The sequence below is a fragment of the Eretmochelys imbricata genome, chromosome 8 (assembly GCF_965152235.1).
Source record: "Eretmochelys imbricata isolate rEreImb1 chromosome 8, rEreImb1.hap1, whole genome shotgun sequence".
In the NCBI taxonomy this organism is placed as follows: domain Eukaryota; kingdom Metazoa; phylum Chordata; order Testudines; family Cheloniidae; genus Eretmochelys; species Eretmochelys imbricata.
In genome coordinates this window covers 19851412-19877787 of record NC_135579.1, presented here as the reverse complement: position 1 = coordinate 19877787, position 26376 = coordinate 19851412, and positions in this window count along the sequence as shown.

Below are 26376 nucleotides of genomic sequence, written 5' to 3'. Positions count from 1 at the left end.
AAACTGAGGCAGAGAGCATGACTTGTCTAACATCACACAGGAAGTCTGTGTCAGAGCTGTATGCTTGATTAGATCACTAAGTCAATGCTTTAGCCAGTATGCCATCCAATTTCTCTACACACTCTGTGTCTTGAGGCTGAGATTTTAGAGGGTGTCTTTTCATGTTCCAGCCCAGTGGGTGGAGAATAATGAAGGAGAAACATCAGGCAATTCTCATACTGGCTGGAATATGAACAAAGCCAGTTATTATTTAATACCAAAGAACAAAGCAGAAAGTGCAACTCAAACTCAATCTCACTGAAAAATAAGTTTCTATGATGGGAATTGCATCATTATCCTAGCATTACATCAATTACCTGCAGTCTGTATCACATGTTTAAGCTGCTTGCAACAGCTCCTTGCAATTAAATATAGGCTTGAGCCAAACCCCCAGATCTGGGCAATCCCTAACTTTGCAGATATGCAGAATACAAGCCCAAACCTTCATTTAATTTTGTCTCTGTCTTTATAATGGCCTGAACCAAGCCTGTGATCTTTGCGGTGTTTTGAAACCCAGATGCAAATTCTGCAGCTACAGCTCATCTCTATAAATAATTCTGGACAGAGAGAGGCAGGGGAGCTTTTATGAATATACAGCAAAAGGATGAATGTTAAATCTTTAAGCAAGGTGTTGCTCTTTCATCTCCTGCTTGATCATCAGTGTGTTTAATGTTGTGCATTAATCGGACAACGTGCCTTTTCTTCAGTAATACCTGTTGCCGGCATGTCAGCCGTGCACAGTCGCTGCATATCCATGACATTGCTGTGACTTGGAATGAGGGGAAAAGCAAAGCCATGAATGACTGAGCTGTAAGAGAAGAATTCTCCAATGTGCCTGGGATTTTTCTCTCATAGAAAGAATTGGCAAGTGCAGGGAACAATCCACCTGCAATGGATTTAGTGATATTTCTATATCAGGGCTTAGAATGAGGCACCAAAGGATTCAGTGTATCATAAACTGCAAACATGAAATACAGCAGGGGCGCTATGGCCTCAAAACACAAACCAACCCTCCCTACAAGCATTAAACCGCACCTTCGAATACGCTGAAGATAAATCCTCTTCGACCTCTGCATACAAATGCAGGGAGAGGTCAGGGAGTCCTAACCCTGTGTTATTCTAAACATCTCTGGTGAAACTAGGTTAATACAGGTTTGCAGGCTGACATTTCTATACAAACATACAGAATTGCAGCCTGCTGGTCTCCTCCTCAAGCAAACAGCCAGTGCTGAACACTTAATAAAAAGTTGAGTTTTGCCAGCTGTGTACTGTACATAGACAGCAAGTGAGGAAGACTTTTGGGGTATGTTCTCCCGGATGGTTTCCTGCACCTTCCCCTCTCACATTAACATTTATGTGTGCTATGTGTGTGCATAAAGGAGAGAGCATTGGACCTCTCTGTTTCCAGCCTGCCAGGCGACCGTGCTTACCTAGAGGAGCAGGTGTGCTGGACTGAGATAGCAGAGGTTATTTTTGATCTGACCCTTTATAGAATGCACTTTCCAGTCTGAATTATAAGCGAAGAAAGAGAAGTGAAAAGACCTTGAGGGACAGGTCAGCTGTGTAGATTGTGCCAGATATGTGGTTTTTCCCCCCTCCAGGCAGCGTGCATAGAGTTCTTCAGCAAACTGCTAGTGGGGGACTTTCAGTCATCTGCAAAAAAGGTTTTCTGCCCTTATTAATTAGTTCTTGAAAAGAAGAAGACAAAGTGCTCAGAATAGTGATTCCTCTTACTAAACTGTCAAATGCGCACACACACATGTGTATACACCCCTCCCTGAATACCCACACCACACACGTACTTACCCGCACATGCAGACATTTGTGCTCATGGACACCACACACCCACCAGCCTCCCATATATATAGATAGATAGGTATCATGAATGCAAACATACATGCACAAATAAAGACACAAACATGCATGTACATACACATGTGCACTCACACTCAAATCAAGACTCCTGGAGAAGATCACACCCACCGTCTGCCATAGCCCAGTGAACAGCACATTTGTGTCCTCATGCTGGCTATTTCAGAAACATGCCACCAGTACTTAAAAAGACGTGTGAGAGATTAGTTCCTTGCCTCTTCTCTTGCTGAATAACCCAGAGTCTCCATTTAACATTAACTTCTCTTTTGGCATCAGTTCATTATTTTAAAAATTACCCTGCTGTAATACATTCTGTGAACAGGCTGTTTTTTCTTCTGAGCGGATTCATACAGTCAGATCTGATAGAACCTAAAGTTATAGGGTTTTTTTTTTCCCCCTATCAATCTTGGTCCTTTTATTTTCAGTTGGTACTTCAAAGAAAACTCAAGAATGAAATTAATTAGCTTCTGGTAATGGGGATTATCGTTTTATCTGTGTAATAGAATTCCATCCTCGCAAATGAGATGCAGCTTCCTTCCTGCACAGCTGCAGTTCAGATATCTGTAACAGTGCTTGAAGGATAAAAAATTATCGCTGCTGCTCTGCCCCTCATTGGGACTAGACATTACATTGATTTCTTTTGACAGCTTTGACTCTAAAGTGATCCACTCAGCTTGAGGTGCTGGGAAACTGCAGCAGAGTACATGCCTTTCCCCCACCCCTCCCAAAGTATGATGGTAAAAAATGGGCTAAATGAATGCCGCTGCCGAATAATAAATGGTTTTAATGGTGACATTTCCTACCATGTCAATCATGAGCCACTCATGATGGAAAATGGAAATTATATTTTTCCCACTGCTGGGCAGATTGCATACAGAGTTCAGACAGGCTTATTTTACACTCATCACATTAGCTCCTGATGTGTAGCAGTCCATTATAAACCGGGTACTACTGTATTTCCAATGCAAATTATGACTTGCAATGCCATTCATGACCCATAGAGGATCTAATGACAAAAATGAAAATCACTTATGCCTCAACAAGGCATATACCAGACTGGGGAGCTAGGGCGCTTAGTGATATGAATACTAGCCTCTATTTGCAATTCATTTCCATCCGACAGTAGTTACGTGCCAAGTGGGGCTTTGACAGCCCCCTCTCTCTTGCGGAGTCCCTGATTTCTCTTTACATGAGAGCAGGAGCCATGCAATTTGAAGCCTCCATGGCAATGCCTGGGTTTCACGTTGTTAAATGGCTTGAAATGCCATTTCATGGCTCCCTAGTCAACGTGGTTGGAGAAGCTGATTTACATGAGTGGTACAATCCCATTGAGCCGCTACGTGACTTTGCTTCAGTGCAGTGAAAATACTTTTTGCTCACTGCAGAACATCACATGGCTTCCTTTTCTCCCTAACATTTTTGTTAAAAGTGAGATCATTCTGAGCTCTGTGTGTTTTTTATTTGGGGGGGGGGGGAAGAGGACCGAGAAAGAGAAGGCACTTGAGAGGAGAGATCTCTCACATGACAAGTGGTGAGGAACGACTGGGCTTAGACCCATGCTGATGGGGAGAGGAGCAGACTCAGATCCTGAGCCTGCACTATTGAAGTCAATGGGAGCTTTGTCATTGACTACAATGGATGCAGGATCAGGCCCTCAGATGGGGAGGGGTAGTAGATAGTGCATGCAGATATATTTACTGCAAGGTCCTTACCTGAACAATTGATTTTGTATGGTAAGCCTTGGCAATTCCTTTTTTAAAATCTGTCCAAATCCCTTGTAGCCTAAGCATCACTGCTAAACTTCACCCCATAGTCTTACCGATCATGTATCTGGCCCCGCAAGAAAGGAATGTTCTGAAACACTGTCACTTTGTGGCGGCTTAGAGATATAGCACCACAAGGCATATTTGCATTGCTTCATATGGGTCATAACAATAAATTCTCTTTATAGAGCCCGAACTGTACATACAGCCCCCACGAAGGGGGCACCAGCTTCTGAGCCATAGCTCAGCTGTCATTTGGTGCACTGTGCAATATTGCAGGGAAGGGAAAGTTTTGGCCGAGGATGCTGGATCTCACCAAACAACCAAGAGGATTTTGGGTCTAGGTTAGCTATCTGTCTAATTCTTGTACCACAGCATCATTGTGTTTTCTTAGCACCTTGCCTATACAGACAAGGATTTGGTTTTCAAAGGCATTCTGACAAACCCCCACAAAATTAACTGCGTTGGAGCTCAGTTGCCCCCCCTGGGATTCAACATGAGATTTTAAGGAATCGGGGACTTAAAATCAGTAAGCCAGGCACTGCACTCCTGTAGCCGTGAAGGGACTTCTGACCCACTTCCTTCCCAATACAGAAACTCTGGGAACACTTCTGCAGACCTGCAATATTATGTTATTATATTAGTGCCTTGGTGATGGAAATGAGTCCACCCACTCAGGCCATTTTTACTTACTCCATGCTGCTAGAACTTTTTATCTTAAAGACAGTTATAGTTTGTCTTAATTTCATAATTCATTTATGTGCATTAATCCTCACACTAAATTCCAAGTGCACAAAACCTACCACCTGAATCTTGCTAATTCAGATGAATTGTTGTGATGCTTTGAAGATCCCTGGGAAATACATTTCATTGCACGTTACAAAAGGAAAAACAAAGCTTGCTTCTGTAACACTTATTAGTTTTGTTATTTCAGCCCTTTATTTTGTGGGCTCCCTCCTGGTTACCAGAATGGGTGTGTGTGTGTGTGTGTATAATATATATCTGACTCAGGCATGCAGTATGTGAAGCAATTATATTCATTTTCATAGCAAGATCTCAGGATAGGTACATCATCGCTACAAACCAATCATTCCAGAAGAGTTAATGGAGCAAATACATCCCCTTATGTAACTCCCTTGGCTTTAGTGGAGTTATACGAGGGATGAATATAACCTTTGCCTAAGGATCAGATGCTCTCAAGTGTTCTGGCCTCTTTGTGCTACTCTCCCATCACAAAGATGCCAGAAAGAATCTGGGTCTGGCTTGCTGAGAATTCCCCCCGTGTGAAGGAGCTCTTAGCTGATGCAGCGCTAGCCTACCTGGTTGCTTCAGTACCCAGCCCCACTGTCAAGGCATTCAGTGGTGGAGTGAGGACATGGCATAAGCACAGTGTACTCAAGCAATCCCCAACTGATGTCTTGTTCCTTTTGGACTAGTCCTAGCTAATTCTCAGGCTGTTCTAAACTCTCCAGGGGCCACCCTGCAATTGGCTGCCTGACAGCCCCCTGATCCCTTCAACAAATGGAGCTTGGCTCAAGAGGAGATCTCAACTTAATTATTCAGTGATCTATAATAAAACACCACTGTGTGCATCATCACCATATCACTACTGGCAGATCATGTGGATGACAGTGCTGTATTGATCCCAAGAGGCACCAGAGTTATTCACTTAACCAGTAGCTTACAAAATGTTTAAACCTACACTATTCTTAACGTATAAGAATATTAAAAAAATAATTGAGGTGGACAAAGAAACTGAGTGGACAAGGGAAGAGTGTGGGAAGAAAGAGGATCAAGCTTTCACAGATAAAAGGATGCATCTTAGATGAGGTGTATATATGAATGACACTTTTGAAAAAAAACAAAACTCTCCCTGGAGATCAAGGGAGAGTTTTGTTCTTTTTTCAAAAGTGTCATTCATGTATACACCTCATCTAAGATGCATCCTTTTAACTGTGATGCGCTTGATCCTCTTTTTTTCCCAATCATAGAATATCAGGGTTGGAAGGGAACTCAGGAGGTCATCTAGTCCAAGCCCCTGCTCAAAGCAGGACCAATCCCCAATTTTGGCCCCAGATCCCTAAATGGCCCCCTCAGGGATTGAACTCTCAACCCTGGGTTTAACAGGCCAATGCTCAAACTCCTGAGCTAAATTTGAGAAGTTATATTGGACCAACTCTCAAAGGGCCAGATTCTGATTCCTTACTTACTTTGAATAGTGTCGTACTCCACAAATAGTTCTCTCCACAGGTACCATTGCGGGGAGTGGCCCAGATGATACGTCTAGGGGAAGGGAGCAGAAGGAGACTCCACCAGTTGAAAGGCATGAGATGCACTGTCCTAAGGTTGCGGGTTCCATGACCACCACTCCCAAGAGAAGGAGGCGGGTGGTGGTGGTCAAGGACTCTCTCCTCAGCGGGACTGAGTCATCTATCTGCCACCCTGACTGGGAAAACAGAGAGGTCTGCTGCTTGCCAGGGGCTAAGATTCGCGATGTGATGGAGAGTCTGCCGAGACTCATCAAGACCTCGAACCGCTACCCCTTCCTGCTTTTCCACGTGGGCACCAATGATACTGCCAAGAATGACCTTGAGCAGATCACTGCGGACTACATGGCTCTGGGAAGGAGGATAAAGGAGTATGAGGCGCAAGTGGTGTTCTCGTCCATCCTCCCTGTGGAAGGAAAAGGCCGGGATAGGGATCATCGAATCGTGGAAGTCAATGAATGGCTATGCAGGTGGTGTCAGAGAGAAGGCTTTCGATTCTTCGACCATGGGATGGTGTTCCAAGAAGGAGGAGTGCTAGGCAGAGATGGGCTCCACTTAACGAAGAGAGGGAAGAGCATCTTCGCGAACAGGCTGGCTAACCTAGTGAGGAGGGCTTTAAACTAGGTTCACCGGGGGAAGGAGACCAAAGCCCTGAGGTAAGTGCGGAAGCGGGATACCAGGAGGAAGCACGAGCAGGAGCGTGTGAGAGGGGAGGGCTCCTGCCTCATACTGAGAACAAGGGGCGATCAGCGGGTTATCTCAAGTGCCTATACACAAATGCACAAAGCCTGGGAAACAAGCAGGGAGAACTGGAGGTCCAGGCAAAGTCAGGGAATTATGATGTGATTGGAATAATGGAGACTTGGTGGGATAACTCACATGACTGGAGTACTGTCATGGATGGGTATAAACTGTTCAGGAAGGATAGAGAGGCCAGAAAAGGTGGGGGAGTTGCACTGTATGTAAGGGAGCAGTATGACTGCTCAGAGCTCAAGTATGAAACTGCAGAAAAACCTGAGAGTCTCTGGATTAAGTTTAGAAGCCTGAGCAACAAGGGTGATGTCGTGGTGGGAGTCTGCTATAGACCACCGGACCAGGGGGATGAGGTGGACGAGGCTTTCTTCCGGCAAGTCGCAGAAGCTACTAGATCGCACGCCCTGGTTCTCATGGGTGACTTCAATCATCCTGATATCTGCTGGGAGAGCACTACAGCGGTGCACAGACAGTCCAGGAAGTTTTTGGAAACTGTAGGGGACAATTTCCTGGTGCAAGTGCTGGAGGAACCAACTAGGGGTGGAGCTCTTCTTGACCTGCTGCTCACAAACTGGGAAGAATTAGTAGGGGAAGCAAAAGTGGATGGGAACCTGGGAGGCAGTGACCATGAGATGATTGAGTTCAGGATCCTGACACAAGGAAGAAAGGAAAGCAGCAGAATACGGACCCTGGACTTCAGAAAAGCAGACTTTGACTCCCTCAGGGAACTGATGGGCAAGATCCCCTGGGAGAATAACATGAGGGGGAAAGGAGTCCAGGAGAGCTGGCTGTATTTTAAAGAATCCTTATTGAGGTTACAGGGACAAACCATCCCGATGTGTAGAAAGAATAGTAAATATGGCAGGCGACCAGCTTGGCTTAACAGTGAAATCCTTGCTGATCTTAAACACAAAAAAGAGGCTTACAAGAAGTGGAAGATTGGACAAATGACCAGGGATGAGTATATAAATATTGCTCGGGCATGTAGGAATGGAATCAGGAAGGCTAAATCACAGCTGGAGTTGCAGCTAGCGAGGGATGTTAAGAGAAATAAGAAGGGTTTCTTCAGGTATGTTGGCAATAAGAAGAAAGCCAAGGAAAGTGTGGGTCCCTTACTAAATGGGGGAGGCAACCTAGTGACAGAGGATGTGGAAAAAGCTAATGTACTCAATGGTTTTTTTGCCTCTGTCTTCATGAACAAGGTCAGCTCCCAGACTACTGCACTGGGCAGCACAGCATGGGGAGGAGGTGGCCAGCCCTCTGTGAAGGAAGAAGTGGTTCGGGACTGTTTAGAAAAACTGGACATACACAAATCCATGGGGCCGGATGCGTTGCATCCGAGAGTGCTAAAGGAGTTGGCGGATGTGATTGCAGAGTCATTGGCCATTATCTTTGAAAACTCATGGCGATCGGGGGAAGTTCCAGAAGATTGGAAAAAGGCTAATGTAGTGTCCATCTTTAAAAAAGGGAAGAAGGAGGATCCTGGGAGCTATAGGCCGGTCAGCCTCACCTCAGTCCACGGAAAAATCATGGAGCATGTCCTCAAGGAATCAATTCTGAAGCACTTAGATGAGAGGAAAGTGATCAGGAACAGTCAGCATGGATTCACCAAGGGCAAGTCATGCCTGACTAATCTAATTGCCTTCTATGATGAGATAACTGGTTCTGTGGATGAAGGGAAAGCAGTGGACATGTTATTCCTTGACTTTAGCAAAGCTTTTGACACGATCTCCCACAGTATTCTTGTCAGCAAGTTAAAGAAGTATGGGCTGGATGGATGCACTACAAGGTGGGTAGAAAGTTGGCTAGATTGACAGGCTCAACAGGTAGTGATCAATGGCTCCATGTCTAGTTGGCAGCCGGTATCTAGCGGAGTGCCCCAAGGGTCGGTCCTGGGGCCGGTTTTGTTCAAAATCTTCATTAATGATCTGGAGGATGGTGTGGATTGCACCCTCAGCAAGTCTGCGAATGACACTAAACTGGGAGGAGTGGTAGATACGCTGGAGGGTAGGGATAGGATACAGAGGGACCTAGACAAATTGGAGGATTGGGCCAAAAGAAATCTGATGAGGTTCAACAAGGACAAGTGCAGAGTCCTGCACTTAGGACGGAAGAATCCCATGCACCGCTACAGACTAGGGACCGAATGGCTAGGCAGTAGTTGTGCAGAGAAGGATCTAGGGGTGACAGTGGACGAGAAGCTGGATATGAGTCGACAGTGTGCCCTTGTTGCCAAGAAGGCCAATGGCATTTTGGGGTGTATAAGTAGGGGCATTGCCAGCAGATTGAGGGACGTGATTGTTCCCCTCTATTCGGCATCGGTGAGGCCTCATCTGGAGTACTGTGTCCAGTTTTGAGCCCCACACCACAAGAAGGATGTGGAAAAATTGGAGAGAGTCCAGCAAAGGGCAACAAAAACTATTAGGGGTCTGGAACACATGAGTTATGAGGAGCGGCTGAGGGAACTGGGATTGTTTAGTCTGCAGAAGAGAAGAATGAGGGGGGATTTGATAGCTGCTTTTAACTACCTGAAAGGTGGATCCAAAGAGGATGGATCTAGACTATTCTCAGTGATAGCAGATGACAGGACAAGGAGTAATGGTCTCAAGTTGCAGTGGAGGAGGTTTAGGTTGGATATTAGGAAAAACTTTTTCACTAGGAGGGTGGTGAAACACTGGAATGCGTTACCTAGGGAGGTAGTGGAATCCCCTTCCTTAGAAGTTTTTAAGGGCAGGCTTGACAAAGCCCTGGCTGGGATAATTTAGTTGGGATTGGTCCTGCTCTGGGCAGGGGGTTGGACTAGATGGCCTCCAGAGGTCCCTTCCAACTCTGTTATTCTATGATTCTGTTGATTTCAGTGCTCATTCTGGCTCAAAATGAAAAATACAAGAACAAGTGGGGAGCACTAAATGATGCATGATTAATCGCCTCAGCATTTATAACTTTGTTCATAACATACTCTTCATGATTCTGGTGGTTCAGTAATATACAGTAAAAATAATTTGTGTTGCAACTGCAATAAACTTGGATCTACAATGCGGAGTGTCCCTAATAAGGAAGGATGTTTGAATTCTTTGTGCTGAAACACAAAGTGATCTCAGTAGCATGCTGAGGTCAACATTCATCAAATGTTGTTGTCATTTAACACAAAGAACTTCAACCAAAAAACCTGTGTGTGTAAATTTTAGCTTAACTGAAAACCACAGGAAAAATTTTTTGCCAAAGGGAGAGAGGACTAAATGGTGGAGGAAAGACACTTCCAACCTTTGAAGAGGGAACTAACAATTGGGCAAAAGAAATAGAGGCGCTATAAAGAATTAACATGAGGACCCATTTCATGCTGAGCATGTAATGGAAATTAATTTTCTCCTGGAAATGGACCTGGTAATTAGACATATATGTCACCTTCTGTTTGCCACATAATCACAGCTGAAGTTTCAGTTCTGGAAGAAGTCCTCCTCTCAGTATTTTTCACTAAAATGAAAGGCAAGAATTAATACATATAAATTATCATCAGAAAGAAGATAATGGATGCTGACAGCTCCCTAAAAGCAATTTTTGAGTTTTTTTTTTCCTGAGTGGATGCTAAACACTGTCCAGTGAAATTCATTAAGCAATCAGCATCCTCCTCCAAAGAGCTGACGTCAGTCTGCAGCCTAGGAGTCGCAATTATAATCCTAGTCAAGTGGATGGCTGCTTAGTTACAGCATGATGTGGAGTCCATAAGGTCTAGCTGACACCAGCTGCCCTCCTTCAAAGAGTTTATAGTGGAAGGTGAAGAATTAAGACTAGCCAGATGTAATCATTTTTAACCTTGGAAAATCTTTTACCGGGTCACATGATTCTCCCCCTCCCACCTATATTTCATTCCTTTCCTCCCTCACAGGAAAGAAAATGAGTAATGCGATCAATTCAAAGAATGAATAAACATCTGAACTTCTGAATGCTTGTCTGAACGCTAGGCTCTCTGAGCCTTGCAGAGCCGTTCTCACCAGTACCGAGACGACAAAACTGCACACCCTTTCCCTGCCTCTCCCATCTGCCAGCGAAGTTCCCAATTCTAGCCACTGACCATGTCAAATGTGGAAAGAATATATCAAGGGCCAGGCTGGGCTTGTGGAGCCCTGGCATTAGGAATGTTGTTCTCAGCAAGTCACGATCACTTCTGGGTCCCAAGTAACCAAATCTCTTGACCTTGGGGGATGTTCAGTTGGCTGGAATACCAGATCCATTTTCTGGTGCCTGAGCCAATTTTGCAAGTAGAAATCTTGGCTCTGCCCCATCTAGATGTACCAATATCATGGCGATGGGCACCAAATAAATGGCTGTACTCTATATAATAAGATTCCAGGATTGTCTCTTGTCTGTGTGTCACTCTGAAAACTACGTTTGTTTAGCCAGTGTGAAGGGATAGGAACAGCTACAAGCAAGGCAGAGAGCTCTTTTTGTTCAGAATATCACCAGATTCAACCATTGCTTGGATTTGCAGTGTGATACCATCTAATTTCTAAGTTCTCTGCAATTTTTACTTCACGAATTACACCTGTGTGGTAGTATAAACCATTGTGATATCAGAGGCAACTCAACAAATCACCACCCTTAGTCAACAGCTGAATTGCAGGCAATGAAGCAATTCCATTGGTTGTATGAGGGAGATTGCACAGATGATGGATTACTTGACCCAATTGTCTCCCCTGTGCAACAGCATGGGCTTTCAGCTCCTACTAGTATTAATAACACCCTGAAACCTCTTGCTCCGGGCACCTCCACTAACCACAGATGTCTCCTGGCTCAGGAAGTGATAGCTGGCACAAGCAGCCCCCTTCCACCCCCTCATCCTACCTCCCACAGTACAGTAGGATGAGCCCACTGCTCATACCATGCACTGGAACTACACATCACGAAAGCCCCTGTGGGGCTAATAGTAGGTGGATGAACACTGCAGCGCTGAGTTGAGGCCCAGTGAGAAGGAAGGTGCTGGAAGGGGGAGGATAGGGGAAAGTGGAAATATAATTCTCACGAGAATTCTGCCATTTTGTTTCCGATGTTAGAAATCTCAATGTGGACTAGGATTGGGATAAAAATTCACCCTTAAATTTAGACTTTGGTGGTATCCAGATTGGACCATTATATATGTAACCTGCAGCTGAAATATTTCATAGGCTGTTGTGCTGAAAGAGGATGACTTTGTGATGGAAGATGCTGTTTTATAAATGCCTAGGAGCAATGTTATTGCATGTGTGTTAACCTGAAGGCTGAGGGACAACTTTTATCTGTATTATAGCTATTATCTATTATAGCTTCCATTAGTCTTTCATGACACTTTACACAAATGACTTGCATTTGTTTGATGAATATCTAGTATTGCCAGGCATTCCTAACTCTGTTCCTTTCCAAGGCATTTTGCTAACATTTGGCTGATATTAACTTTATTACATAATGGCCTGATATTTTTATTTACTGCATTGTACCATTCATCATATATGCCTCATCATTTTTTGTTTTGTTTTGAGACAAGCTCAATGATCAGACTGCTGCTAGTGTTCATTACCAATCCACATTGTTTCTAAATGTTAGGTAAGCATGTATTTAAAATACACAGTATTCCTCTAATAAACATGGATATGCTCTTCTTTTTATGAGTGCTTTCCCAGCAAATCCCACTTACACTAGTATTTATTATCAATTAAGACAAATTATAAGAACATCAGAATGGCCATACTGGGTCACACCAAAGGTCCATCTAGCCCAGTATCCTGTCTTCCAACGGTGGCCAACGCCAGGTACCCCAGAGAGAATGAACAGAAGAGGTAATTGTCAAGTGATCCATCTGCTGTAGCCCATTTCCAGCTTCTGGCAAACAGAGGCTAGGGACACCATCCCTGCCCACCCTGGCTAATAGCCATTGATGGACCTATCTCCATTAACTTATCTAGTTCTTTTTGGAACCCTATTATAGTCTTGGCATTCACAACATCCTCTGGCAAAGAGTTTCACAGGTTGACTATGCGTTGTGTGAAGAAATACCTTGTTTTGTTTATTTTAAACCTGCTGTCTATTAATTTTATTTGATGACCCCTAGTTATTGTGTTATGAGAAGGAGTAAATAACACCTCCCTATTTACTTTCTCCACACCCATCATGATTTTATAGACCTCTATCATATTTCCCTACCCCCTTCCCCTGCCCAATCTCTTTTCCAAGCTGAAAAGTCCCAGTCTTATTAATCTCTCATCATCTGGAAGTTGTTCCACACCCCTAATAATTTTTGTTGCCCTTTTCTGAACCTTTTGCAATTCCAATATATCTTTTTGAGATTAGATGGCCACATCTGCATGCAGTATTCTAGATGTGGGTGTACCATGGATTTATATAGAGGCAATATGATATTTATCTATCCCTTTCTTAATTATTCCCAACATTCTGCTTGCCCTTTTGACTGCTGCAGCACATGGAATGGATGTTTTCAGAGAACTATTCACAATGACTCCAAGATCCCTTTCTTGAGTGGTAACAGGTAATTTAGACCCCATCATTTTATATGTCTAGTTGGGATGACGTTTTCCATGTGCATTACTTTGCATTTATCAACATTGAATTTCATCTGCCATTTTGTTGCCCAGTCACCCAGTTTTGTGAGATCCCTTTGTAGCTCTTCACAGTCTGTTTGGACTTAATTATCTTGAGCAGTTTTGTATCATCTGCAAATTTTGCCACCTCACTATTTACCCCTTTGAATAGTACTGATCCCAGTACATACCGTTGGGGGACACCACTATTTACCTCTCTCCATTCTGAAAACTGACCATTTATTCCTACCCTTTGTTTCCTATCTTTTAACCAGTTATCAATCCATGAGAGGATCTTCCCTGTTATCACATGACAGCTTACTTTGCTTAAGAGCCTTTGATGAGGGACCTTGTCAAAGGCTTTCTGAAAATCTAAGTACACTATATTCACTGGATCCCCCTTGTCCACATGCTTGTTGAATCCCTCAAAGAATTCTAATAGATTGATGAGGCATGATTTCCCTTTACAAAAAAACATGTTGACTCTTCCCCAACAAATTATGTTCATCTATGTGTCTGCCAATTCTGTTCTTTACTATAATTTCAACCAGTTTGTCGGGTACTGAAGTCAGGCTTACTGGCCTGTAATTGCTGGGATCACCTCTGGAGCCCTTTTTAAAAATTGGCATCACATTAGGTATCCTCCAGGCATTTGGTACAGAAGCTGATTTAAATGATAGGTTACAAACCACAGTTAATAGTTCTGCAATTTCACATTTGAGTTCCTTCAAAATACCATCTGGTCCTGGTGACTTATTACTGTTTAGTTTATCAATTTGTTCCAAAACCTCCTCTAATGACACCTCAATCTGGGACAGTTCCTCAGATTTGTCTCCTAAAAAGAATGGCTCAGGTTTAGGAATCTCCTTCACATCCTCAGCCATGAAGACCGATGCAAAAAATTATTTAGTTTCTCTGCAACGGCCTTATTGTCCTTGATTGCTCCTTTAGCATCTTGATCGTCCAGTGGCCCCACTGGTTGTTTAGCAGGCTTCCTGCTTCTGAAGTACTGTACATAAATAATTTTTTGCTATTGCTTTTTTGAGTCTTTGGCTAGCTTTTCTTCACATTATTTTTTGGCCTTCCTAATATATTTTTGTACTTCACTTGCCAGACTTTATGCTCCTTTGACTTCTGCTGAGCTATGATGCATCTGAGGATCTGGGGCCAGATTTTCAAATGTATTTAGGTGCCTAAAACTGCAGTTGGGTGCTTAGTGGGATTTTCAAAAGTGCTGAAGAAGGTTAGGTACTTAATACCTGATTGAAATTAATGGGAGCTAGGCACCTAACCTGCTTATAGAACAGGAGAACTTGTGGCACCTTAGAGACTAACAAATTTATTAGAGCATAAGCTTTCATGAGCTACAGCTCACTTCATCAGATGCACAGAATGGAAATTATACATACATACATACATACAGATAAGTTGGAAGATACCATACAAACTGTGAGAGGCTAATTAGTTAAGATGAGCTATTATCAGCAGGAGAAAAAAACTTTTGTAGTGATAATCGAGATGGCCCATTTAGACAGTTGACAAGAAGGTGTGAGGATACTTAACTTAAGGAAATAGATTCAATATGTATAATGACCCAGCCACTCCCAGTCTCTATTCAAACCCAAGTTAAGTTTGCATATTAATTCAAGCTCAGCAGTTTCTCGTTGGAGTCTGTTTTTGAAGCTTCTAAGATGCCAGAAGTACTCCTGTTCTTTTTGCGGGTACAGACTAACATGGTTGCTACTCTGTAACCTGCTTATGTGCTTTTGAAAATCCCAGCTGGAAATCCTATCTGAATTTTTATGTCTTTTGAGAAATCAGACTCCTGGACTGTATTCTGAGTCAGTAATGCTCTCCATCCAGAAGGATCCCAGAATACTTCACATGCAATAAATATTATGGGTTATTTCTTCCACTGTTGAAATTCAGCCTTTTCTGGGATAGAACACAGCATATATTTGACAGTGCACATCATTTTAGGACAGGGCATGAGGAAGAACACCATGTCCAACTGAAATAGCAGGGGGAATTTAGGGCAGCAGAATGTAATCTGTCTAGAACACCAGTCTTCACTTCATCATTCCTGGGAAGAATGCCAGGGGATCTTTTAAAGGCCATGAATGGTCAAGACATTTCATGAGGGATCACAGGGAGAGAGCTGAAAATAGCTGTGTAGACATTGGGCTTGAGAGCCTGAGCTCCAGCGTGAGTCACAACACCAAAGCAACTACTATGCAGCTATTTTTAGCATGCTAGTGCAAGCCCCACTAACACAAGTCTGTTGACCCAGGCTAGGAAGCTCGCTCCCAGAAGCAGTGTAGACATATCCTTGGAGGGATGTGAGGAACGAATTGAGACTCTACAATCTCTTGGCAACAGGGGTGAGAGAGTGGATTTACTCCTCAGACTTTGCATGAGTTAGGTTTGTAGATGATGCTAAGACTATAGGCATTTTAATCCTTTTAAGGTACTTTTCTGTCCATCCCTAACACCATGCTGGAGCTTCAGAAGATCAATTAGTGTGCAACAATAACAACAACAAAGGTCTTGTGAGATGGGAGCTATTTTCATGCACCATGCTCATTTTCTGTATCAGGTGTAAGCTTCCTATTCCTCACAGAAATGCATCCGTTATGGCACTGCTGAGGCAGACTCAGGATCAAACCACCAAAAGTCCTGGGAGCATGTGGATCAGGCATGGAGATCTTCCTAGTACAGGTTATGCCATCTCCAAAGGACATTCTGCAGAAGTATAAGTGTATAGTAAAATATGAAGAAGCTAAATCAGATTTTTCCAAGGGGATCTCCTGTATCATGGTTTGTACTGGGCACAGATGCCACTAAATCATTTGAAATAATTCAGGGAGTTGGAGAACTGCAGTGCCTGTCATTTCCTAAAGACAATAGTCATGTACTAGTTCCAGACTCTAATTCAGATCAGCAGTCTAAACAGATGAATTAGCCCAAGCTGATATAGAGCAGTTCCTGAAGGGCATCCAACCTGAAGATATGCGCTCTTGAAAGGATAGGCATTCACGGCTTTGCTTACTCTTGTATCTCTCTCACAGATCCTAGTCATGAAGCCATGTAACAGACTCCTTTTCAGGCTGCATTAAGCACGCCTAATCTGCAAAGGTCTAGAGAGATGGGGCAGCTTTCAGTGATGTGCTGTGTCATCTGCTCACAGTTGCAGCAGTTATGTAGAAGGCCATCCCTGAAGGACTGTGCTGTCTTCACCAATTTTCCACAACCACTCACTGGGCCAGTGATATCCAGAGCACTCTGCTGTCTATTTTGACTCACTGTAGTCTCACATGGTGAGCCTAAGAGCACACTATAAAGAGCTGAATGTCTGTTCAAGTCGTCATATGTAGGGATAACTTTGCAGTTGTATCTCTAGATCAGGAGGACAATAGGTAAAACCTGTCATTAGGTGACTAGGATGGAAAATATGATAAGCTGGCATTTTTAGAGTTGTTTTAGAAAGACCACCCAGCCTCAGCTAGGAATCCCAAGCAGGGCCAGCTCTAGGTTTTTTGCCATCCCAAGAGCGGAGTGCTGCCGAAGGAGGGGGCTGAATGCCACACCTTGAAAAATGCCTCCCCAAGCACGTGCTTGGTTTGCTGGTGCCTAGAGCCGGCCCTGATCCCAAGGCTGCTGTCATCTGAGAAACCTGAACAGGGAAGCTGTAAGAATGATGTGATAGAAGCTGGATAACTGATTTTTCCTCTAGTAACAGATCTTTTAGGTTGATGGGGTCAGCACAATCTAATGGTAAACATGAGTACAAGCTTTCCCTCCATTCTCCAGCCTTCAGGAAGTGCTACAAGCTCCCTGCTGCCAGTGCAAACAGAGTGGAAGAAAATTGCTAAGAGCGAGTACTTTTGACAGCAGATCCTAGAAGTACAGCAGGAGAATCAGACCTTCTCTGTGATGGTGAGAGGAGGGAGTGGAGGAAGAGAGGATGATTCAGAGGAAATAATCATGATTGCTGCACAGCCTAAAGAAACTAACAGGATGATGTGAGAGCAGCTTTAAAGAAGAACCGATGACTAACATATATGGTACAACGGGATACATCTTGCATGGAAGAGCAACTAGCCAGAAATGCCATGCACCTGGAAGACAAACTGACATCATCTTAAGCTCTGGCTACAGTAGAGCTGGAAGTTGTGAATTCCAGCTTGACTCATTCAGAATTTGGCCCATAATAAGGGAATGGGGAATATAAAAAATGAAGTTGTCTCACTGTTTCATCTTTCTTGCATCATGTATATGGAATCACAGGTAGGGATGGGCATTAAAACTGACCTGAATCTTCTTGCAGAACTCAAGCCAGACTTTGAAAAAGTTTGGGTAATGTTTACACAGACTTGGGCCTGAACTGGGACATCACATCTGAATTCCCCCAAACTCTGGGAAAGTTCAGATTGACTTCAGACTTTGTGGCTTGGGCCCATCTCTGAGAGTGACCCAAACCTAGAGGATCCAAATCCTTTAAACTTTGGAATGGTTTGGATCTGCATCCAAATTTCACAGTGTCAGCCCAGATAAGACCAAAAGCAGAAGTGGTGAAAATAGTGCTGTTCTTGTCATATTCCCAGCTTGACTACATAGGAAACCTCACAAGAAAAGTAGGTTTCACAGTAGCAGCCATATTAGTCTGTATCCGCAAAAAGAAAAGGAGTACTTGTGGCACCTTAGAGACTAACCAATTTATTTGAGCATAAGCTTTCATGAGCTACAGCTCACTTCATCGGATGCATTCAGTGGAAAATACAGTGGGGAGATTTATATACACAGAGAACATGAAACAATGGGTGTTACCATACACGCTGTAAGGAGAGTGATCACTTAAGATGAACTAATACCAGCGGGGCGGGGGGGGACGGGACCTTTTGTAGTGATGATCAAGGTGGGCCATTTCCAGCAGTTGACAAGAACGTCTGAGGAACAGTCGGGGGCCGGGGGGGGGGATAAACATGGGGAAATAGTTTTACTTTGTGTAATGACCCATCCACTCCCAGTCTCTATTCAAGCCAAAGTTAATTGTATCCAGTTTGCAAATTAATTCCAATTCAGCAGTCTCTCGTTGGAGTCTGTTTTTGAAGTTTTTTTGTTGAAGAATTGTCACTTTTAGGTCTCTAATCGAGTGACCAGAGAGATTGAAGTGTTCTCCGACTGGTTTTTGAATGTTATAATTCTTGATGTCTGATTTGTGAATTACAAGAAAATTGGCTTTACTAGAGCAGTAACCCATGTTTCATTATTTCACTTTATAAAATGTGCCTAATGCATGCCCCAGTAACACGACAAATGCAGGCCAAATATAAGTAACAAAACCTGGCTCCTTTCTTGTTTACTCCTCCCTCTGTGGAGAAGTCTCATGGCTAATTTGACAAGAATGTCCCCAGAGCTGTGCCCAATATTTGTTTATTTACTGCTTTCTTCAAAGCAGCAGGGAGAACTTAGATTTTGAGCCCAGTAAACAGATTGGCAGATTCCCTATAAATGTGCCATGTTTCTTACCGCTTATATAAAATGCAAATAATTCAAAGGGTATTATGGGAAAGGTCAGGCTTCTGAAGTGAGCACAGTATTTCCTGTCTCAAGAGGAACCAGTTTCAAATGTGGTTCTGATCACAAAATGAATGCTGTGAAAGTAGCACCTTAGTTATCTGCTCTCTGTGTTTCCCCTGAGTCATTCAATTTTCTTCAGTTAATGGGGAAGTAAGTTTTTAAGTCCATCAGCCCTGGGGATCTAATACAGCTGCAAAGCTGTATTCTACCCTGCCTCATGTATCATTAGCAAAATCTGCTAGGCAGGTTCTGGTTCCAGGATCTTTGCTGTTGGAGATTAACAGTATGAAGCAGAAAGCACAGCTTGATTTTTAGACTCCAGGCAGAGCTTGCAGTGCCAACAGTTTGAGAAATTTTGCTTTGACGTGTCAGCTGAGTAACTCTGATGTGGAGGTCAATGAGGGAAAGTAAATATGATGCCTGATCCAAGATGTCTTTATAAGCAGAAACAGATTTTAAGAGAATTAATTCCAAATTAGAAGAATGCTTGGGACTTGTTCTCCAGCTCATTTCTTGTCTTATTTCATTTTTAGCTATTACTTCATGTTACACCAAGGGCTATAGGACTAGTGATGGGCAAACATCAAGAAGTACAGGTTTTTTTCAGCTAACACCCTCTTTGATGGCATATCCTAACCATTTCTGAACTGCACAGAAATTGGATAAATTTCCTATGAGGACTACTTTTCTTGTAGTTAGGGGGCTTATTCCTTCACCCACTTACTTCCCTGGTCCTTCTCGCATGAACAGAGAACAACAATACCCGAAGTCCAAAGGTGCAAACAATTCGATGTTTATTGGGGTGAACTTCCAGCAAGCATGATTCTAGTTTCCTTCCTTAGTGTCCCCCTTCCGAGCTCTGACACCACAGAGCCTTACACCTGTGTCCCTGTTCCCATTCCTGCCCTTAGCCAAACATGATTCCAAGTTCCCCACTCCCACCCCCACCTTTCCCATAATACCCTTTGAATTATTTGCATTTTATATAAGCGATAAAACATGGCAGATTTACAGGGAATCTGCCAACCTGTTTACTGGGCTCAAAATCTAAGTTCTCCCTGCTGCTTTGTAGAAAGCAGTAAATAAATATTGGGCACAGCTCTGGGGACATTCTTGTCAAATTAGCCATGAGACTTATCCACAGAGGGAGGAGTAAACAAGAAAGGAGCCAGGTTTTGTTACTTATATTTGGCCTGCATTTGTCGTGTTACTGGGGCATGAGTTAGGCACATTTTATAAAGTGAAATAATGAAACATGGGTTACTGCTCTAGTAAAGCCAAAATAAAATAAAACAACAGCTTCCATCCTGATTTGGAGTGACCACCAATGTAGGCGTGAGAGGAGTTGTCTCCATGACCGAGTGGATGTGTCAAGAAAAATATTGGATTGCTAACAAGCGTGTCAGTTGTGAGGTGGACACCTGTCTAGTAAGAAATGAGCTGAGACCTACAAGCTCATTTCACATAGTCCACCACTTGGCTGCAAGAAGATGGTGACTTTTCATTACTACCATTATGTCTACTTGGTGCTTCCAAAAAATATGCCAAAGCCAGTAGTTTTATAAGTGGTGACCTAAGTTACATGTTGGGTGTAAGTTAGTTTGGGAATGGGTGTAAATGGGCACATATTGGTGGAACTTGCACTGACTGGATGTTTGATGGATGATGGTAAATAATGTAATTTACTAAGGGAGTGGAAGGAGAAAGGCACAGCAGGAAAAACAACTAGCAGATGGATGTAAGAGAAAGTGGCCCCAAAACTTTGATGGGAGTTTCCCTGGCTAAGACCAGGCAAAAATTCACCGTGTCTTAATAGTAGCTTCACTTTTCCCCTTCTTCTCAATGAGCTCCTGGTGAGCTGAATCAATACAAATGAAATGTTGGTTAGTTACACAAGCTTTTCACTCTTTCTGATCAATTATTTTGCATGTGTAGGTTGATGTAATGCCAAGAAGCTGGAAAGTGTTTTGAATCAGCCTGTTTGGGAAAGTAGAGACTGTTAGAAAACAAAGCAAAAAAAACCACCCCATTTAAAAAAAATGTAATGTTTCTGGAAGGTGTGATCTTATTGTTTCTGGGCTACTTTTGTTGTTGTGAGTGATTAGTCAATACCGGTCATTTGGCCAATCAAAGGGTAATTAATACCTCTTGGCATTTGGTCACTAAAGGCAACCTCTTAGCAGAAAGAGAGGATTTTTGTACCAGGGTTGGGTTCTTTATATGCCTCTACAGAAACAAGATAGGTGTCAAAAGGGGGAGGGGGGAATTTACTCTTCATGTTACTGGAGAATGGGTGTTGCTTTAGAATATATTCACTATAACTTACGTACACAGTGTTTGGGTAACAGGCTGTTAAATAAAAATTAGATCATAAAAAGTTATAAGAAAATCAGAAGCAGCATTGCAAAGCATAACCCCACACCAACTTTTTGTAAACAGCATCTGTTTGAAAATTAAATCCCACTGTACTATATGCATACAAATCTGCACCTGTGAGTAAATCTGGACCAGGAGCCAGAATGTAGGATTCCATGGAAATAGGATCAGAGTTGAAAAGGGGCATTCTGGCTAATTCCCTACTTTGGGTGCCCCATGGATGACCTACAAGAGGCAGAAATACAATTCTTCCAACTTGGTGCGGTGGAATGGCAAAGCACCTAATACTGAGCAATGCTGGCTGTCTGCAGACAGGAGCTTGGGGGGAAACCCTGAAGCTAGTGCAGAATACTTCAGATATAGTCTATAGCCAGAGTAGAAAACAAAAGCACATGGTGCAGGATGGTTAGTGCGCTGTGCACTAACTTTAATGAGAACATTCCTGCTGAGCCAAGATAGAGAGTTTTCAGAGTAGCAGCCATGTTAGTCTGTATTCGCAAAAAGAAAGGAGTACTTGTGGCACCTTAGAGACTAGAGAGTGGCTAATTAAATGTATAACATGCAGTGTGGGAAGGCCTGGGACTCTCCCTTATCTTTCTAAGTACAATAGTTTGTTGTTTTTCTTTTGCGGGCACACAAGACCCAGAGAGACCTGAGCAGAGGTTTCCCTTTAGTGAGATACAGGTCAGCATTTGTTTCAACCCAGGTAGTGAGTCAGTACATGAGCTCCATCTGAATGTGGTTTTCTAAGGTTGCACTGCCTTTGTTTTGCACTGACTTTCTTCCAGTTTAGCTTTTCATTCCTCTCTTGCCCTGATTCTTCTGTGGCAGCAGAAGTTTGTGGCTGGGAGAGGAGGCAATATTTCCTTATTATTTTTACCCATATTATGGTAGTTCATGGATGCACTATTTGGGCTAGGTGCTGTATAATCACATAGTAAGAGACAGTTCCTGCTCCAAAGAGCTTGCAATCTAAATCAATGAGAGGTGAAATGACTTGTACAAGGTCATATATACAGATGAGTCTGTGGCCTAACTGGGAGGAGAAGCCAGGCCTCCTGAATCCCAGACCTGCCCACTACACCACGTGGCCCCTTTCCTGATGCTGTGGTGCTCTGTGAGCAGAGTTTTCCCATTTTGTCTGCTCCTTTCCCTTTCCACAGGCTATAAACACAACTTTCTCTTTACCAGTATGGGCCTCAGTTTCCCCTGCTCTTAAAAATGGGGAGAAAAATACTTACCACACAGAGGTGTTTGGGAGCTAAATTTGCATTTGTAAAACTCAGTGAGCTGCTCAGATGGAAGAGACTAAAGAAATGCAAGGACACCTTATATTCTAGTATCCATGAGACTCTTGCATCTATGGGCTTTGGCTGGAACAGGCTTTCTTCAAGCAGGGAGATTAAAGGAGCAGCTGATAATGACTGTGAAGCAGGTTGTGTTTGAAGGCCAACTCCTGGAGTCTTGATTTACTGGTTTCTATAATAGCCGTCAATGGATATTGACCCCTCTCATGTGAGAGGGGTTTAACCATTAGTAAACCCGACCCATGTCATGTGCCTGGTGCCAAGAGAAAAAGACCAGTCTCTTATCAGCACTCCGGTGTGACACACCTTTATTGCAACTTTTCAGTGGCAGTTGCATTGGGGGAAGAAATTAAGTTTTGCCCCATACTGAAAATGCTCATATCAACACTTCCTGAAATCCAATGGAAAAAAGATCTTGTTTTAACAAATTAATCCTAATATCCTTCTCCCCATAATTATAATGATCACTTGAGAGTATGAGTTATTTTAATAGTCACATTGTTTCAATGAAGCACCCACCATCTCTGCTGCCTTCTAAATACCAGTGTAAAAAAAAGGGACATAATTTGCATTATCACGGTAAAATGAAACATGACGCAAGTGATTTTAGCTGCATGGATGTGAATGTGTTTGCTATTCATTTCAGCATCCACCTATGCTTCTGGAATGGGTGCCTCATGTTTTAGGCCCAATCAGATGCAGACTGCTCTTGCTTAGTGCAAAGAATGTTTTCATAAGAGGGAACTTAAGGGAAAACATTCTGCAATCCTCCCTCACCTAGTTTGCCACAGGAAAAAAAACTCAAAACACCCACAAGCAGGACAGGAGATTCTATCCATCTGACCTCAGCAAAGCTATGAGCCCAAAGAGCATCAGCATGGAAAGAAGCCAACTCCACTCGCTTTCCCTGTAGATTACAGGTTTTTGGCCTTTGCTCCACATTCCTCTGTAGACTTGCAAGAATCTGTTTGTTTTTATGATGCCAAGATCATGGTTTAGTGCAAGATGGGATGTTCTGTGGAACCAGGGAGTGATATGAGTGTGTTTAAGAAACAGCCTTGGCACCCAGATGTTTGAGTCCCTCTTTGGATTTCCTGACTTCTTGCATCATTTAGAATTTCCCACCCCAGAGACCCCAGCCTCTCTCCATAGGCAGAATTCTAAGCAAATGTTTTTCGTCTTTGTTTAATGGCTACCCCTCTCAGACTTCTCACTTCACGCTGTTCGAGTTTGAAATTGGCTATGAGAACTTCTTGGGGCTCCCTGGGGTCAAAGAGAAAACACTTCCCCCCGCAAAAACCAACCGGGTAGGAAGTTAGTCTTGTGGCTAAGGAATTGGGCTACACTCAGGAGACTTGGGTTCCATTCCTAGAGCTGTCGCAGACTTCCTGTGACCTTGGGTAAGTCACTTGGACCCAGACTTTTAAAGGTATTTAGTCACCTAACTATGCAGGTTGGCACCTACAGGGATTTTCAAAATCCCACTAATTCCTATTTAAAGCAGTACGAGTTATGTGCCCAGGAGCTTTTGAAAATGCCCCCTGTGTGCATCGTTAGACACCTAAATAACTTTACAAATCCGGCCCTTAATCCTTCCATTTTAAGTGACTTGGCTTTCTGCATTTCCATTTGGCATTTCCGGGGTTAATTAATTAAAAACAACCTGTCCTGGACCTAGGCATTCCATTCTGCTCCTAAAAGGAGTAAACCTGACCCCCACCCGCTTGATCGTGAAGAAGGATGGAGAGTTGCAGTTTTAAACATCCAGCCCGCAAGCACTGTCAAGCCTCTTGTTCCCTCTCCTTTAATGCCCCTACTGCTCCCCTCTTATTTTCCTCTTGCTCTGACTTTGTGCCTCAATATCAGAAATTGGATCTTTTTTCTCTGTCCTTGTTTCCAGAGGGCGGTTGCTTTTGGCCTTTTGTTTTTGTGGGTGTCTTGTCTCCCAAGATTTGTGTAATTTCTTTTAAAGCTTTTGTGAGCATCCGAGCGGTGCGAATTCTATCCTATCTGATTATCGTTCCGTTGATTTCATGTGGCAAGCAGCACATATTGCCAGCCCACATGCATTGTGCGGGGTGATCCCCTCTGGCTGGAGAATGGAAGCTTGAGTCACGCTGCAGGCTGTCTAAACATATACATGCTCACCCGGGCACTCACACACTCCTCCACACGCACATAGCCCTTCGTTCTTCAGCAGTAGCAGTTGTTCCTACAAGTATCCCATTGATGCTAAGCTCCTGGGGGAGGGGAAAAGGAGGAAAGAATAAATGATCAACATTTAAATGAAAAATGTACCGGAGACAAGCTAACAGGGCAAAGACTGGGCGTAAGCTGTTCATTACCTCTGTAATCCATGCCTGTTGCCTTTAAAAGTAATGCGGAAAGTGTTATGTGGATGATGATTTCCAGCACTGATAGAAAATGCAATCTCTTTATTATTTAGCCAAGACACTTTCAAGGCTGTAATTTCCCCCCATGTTATGGCCAGTAAGAAAAATAGCATCCAAGTCATCCCTGTGCAGGTTGTTCAGAAATTCTGCTGCTTGAATACTTAGGACTAAACTTCCCTTTTCACAAAGCAGTGTCTGAATGCTGGTGTATGGTGGCTAATAAGCTCATACAGAAATATCATGGGACAGGAAAGGAGAGAAACTAGGAGCCAGATCCTCTTAATGAATCTATGCGGATTTGGCCATAGAAATGGTGAGGTTCTGGCCATAGAAATGGAAAAAAATTATGTTTGTCTCCATTGCACAATCATAGAGACATCCTGATGAAATTGGGCACGACATGGAATTTTGCCACGACAAAATAGAGTGATCTGATGCTGCTCAGTTTAGATCTGTTAATTCTGAATGAAGAAGTGACTTTTGGGAGCCAGTACGATGTAGCGGGTTGGGACTTAGACTGGGAGACCTGAGTTCCATTCCCTGTGCTGCTACTGACCTGCAGTGTGAGCTTCTGCAACCCACTTCACCCCCCGTCCTTTTCTTCCTGCTCCCACACTTTGTCTATTTAGACCATAAGCTGTTTGGGACAGGGACACTCTCTTACTATGTGTTTGTACAGTGCTTTGCACAATGGGGCTCTGATCTCAGCTATGACTGCCAAGAAGCTGGGAATGAGAGACAGGGAAGGGATCACTTGAGGATTACCTGCTCTGTTCATTCCCTCTGGCATTGGCCACTGTCGGAAGACAGGATACTGGGCTAGATGGACCTTTGATCTGACCCAGCGTGGCCATTCTTATGTTCAAGTGCTCGTGTAATCTAAATAGTAAGATTTAAGAGGCTGGATTTGGATCGAATCAGTTACAGCTGAGCCAGGCACTGTAATCTGATTGAGCTATAGAGGAGGCTGGTTGTGTGGGGGCCTTTCTATCTCTTCCACGTCACAACTTCCTATCTCTCCCCACCCTCTAATTTTTAAATAGCTGCTGCCTCAGCCTCTCTCTGGCAGTGTCAAAGCGTAACCGTTATTTAAAGAGCTCTGAGGAAATTATCAAGAAAAGTGTGCTCATGTGAGAAACTATTCCTGTGAACACCTGTGAAATGTTAAATGTTACCAGGCTAACGAGTCAGACTCAAAATAGGATTAGACATGTATGAATCGGATTAACACCTGCCCTGTCACATTGTCCTGGATAAAAAGAGGAGGCCTGCCAACTCTGATGCTTCAGGACATAGGCTGATGACCACCTGGGGACAGAATGAAAGGTGTCCTTGTATTGATATAATGTTGCTCAACTAGCCAAGTGCATTATCTGGGCATTTCACCTCCTTTAGAAGGTGGTGCCGGCCAATATCAGAGACCGAGAGCTGGAGTCCACAGACGCTTTGGTATATTG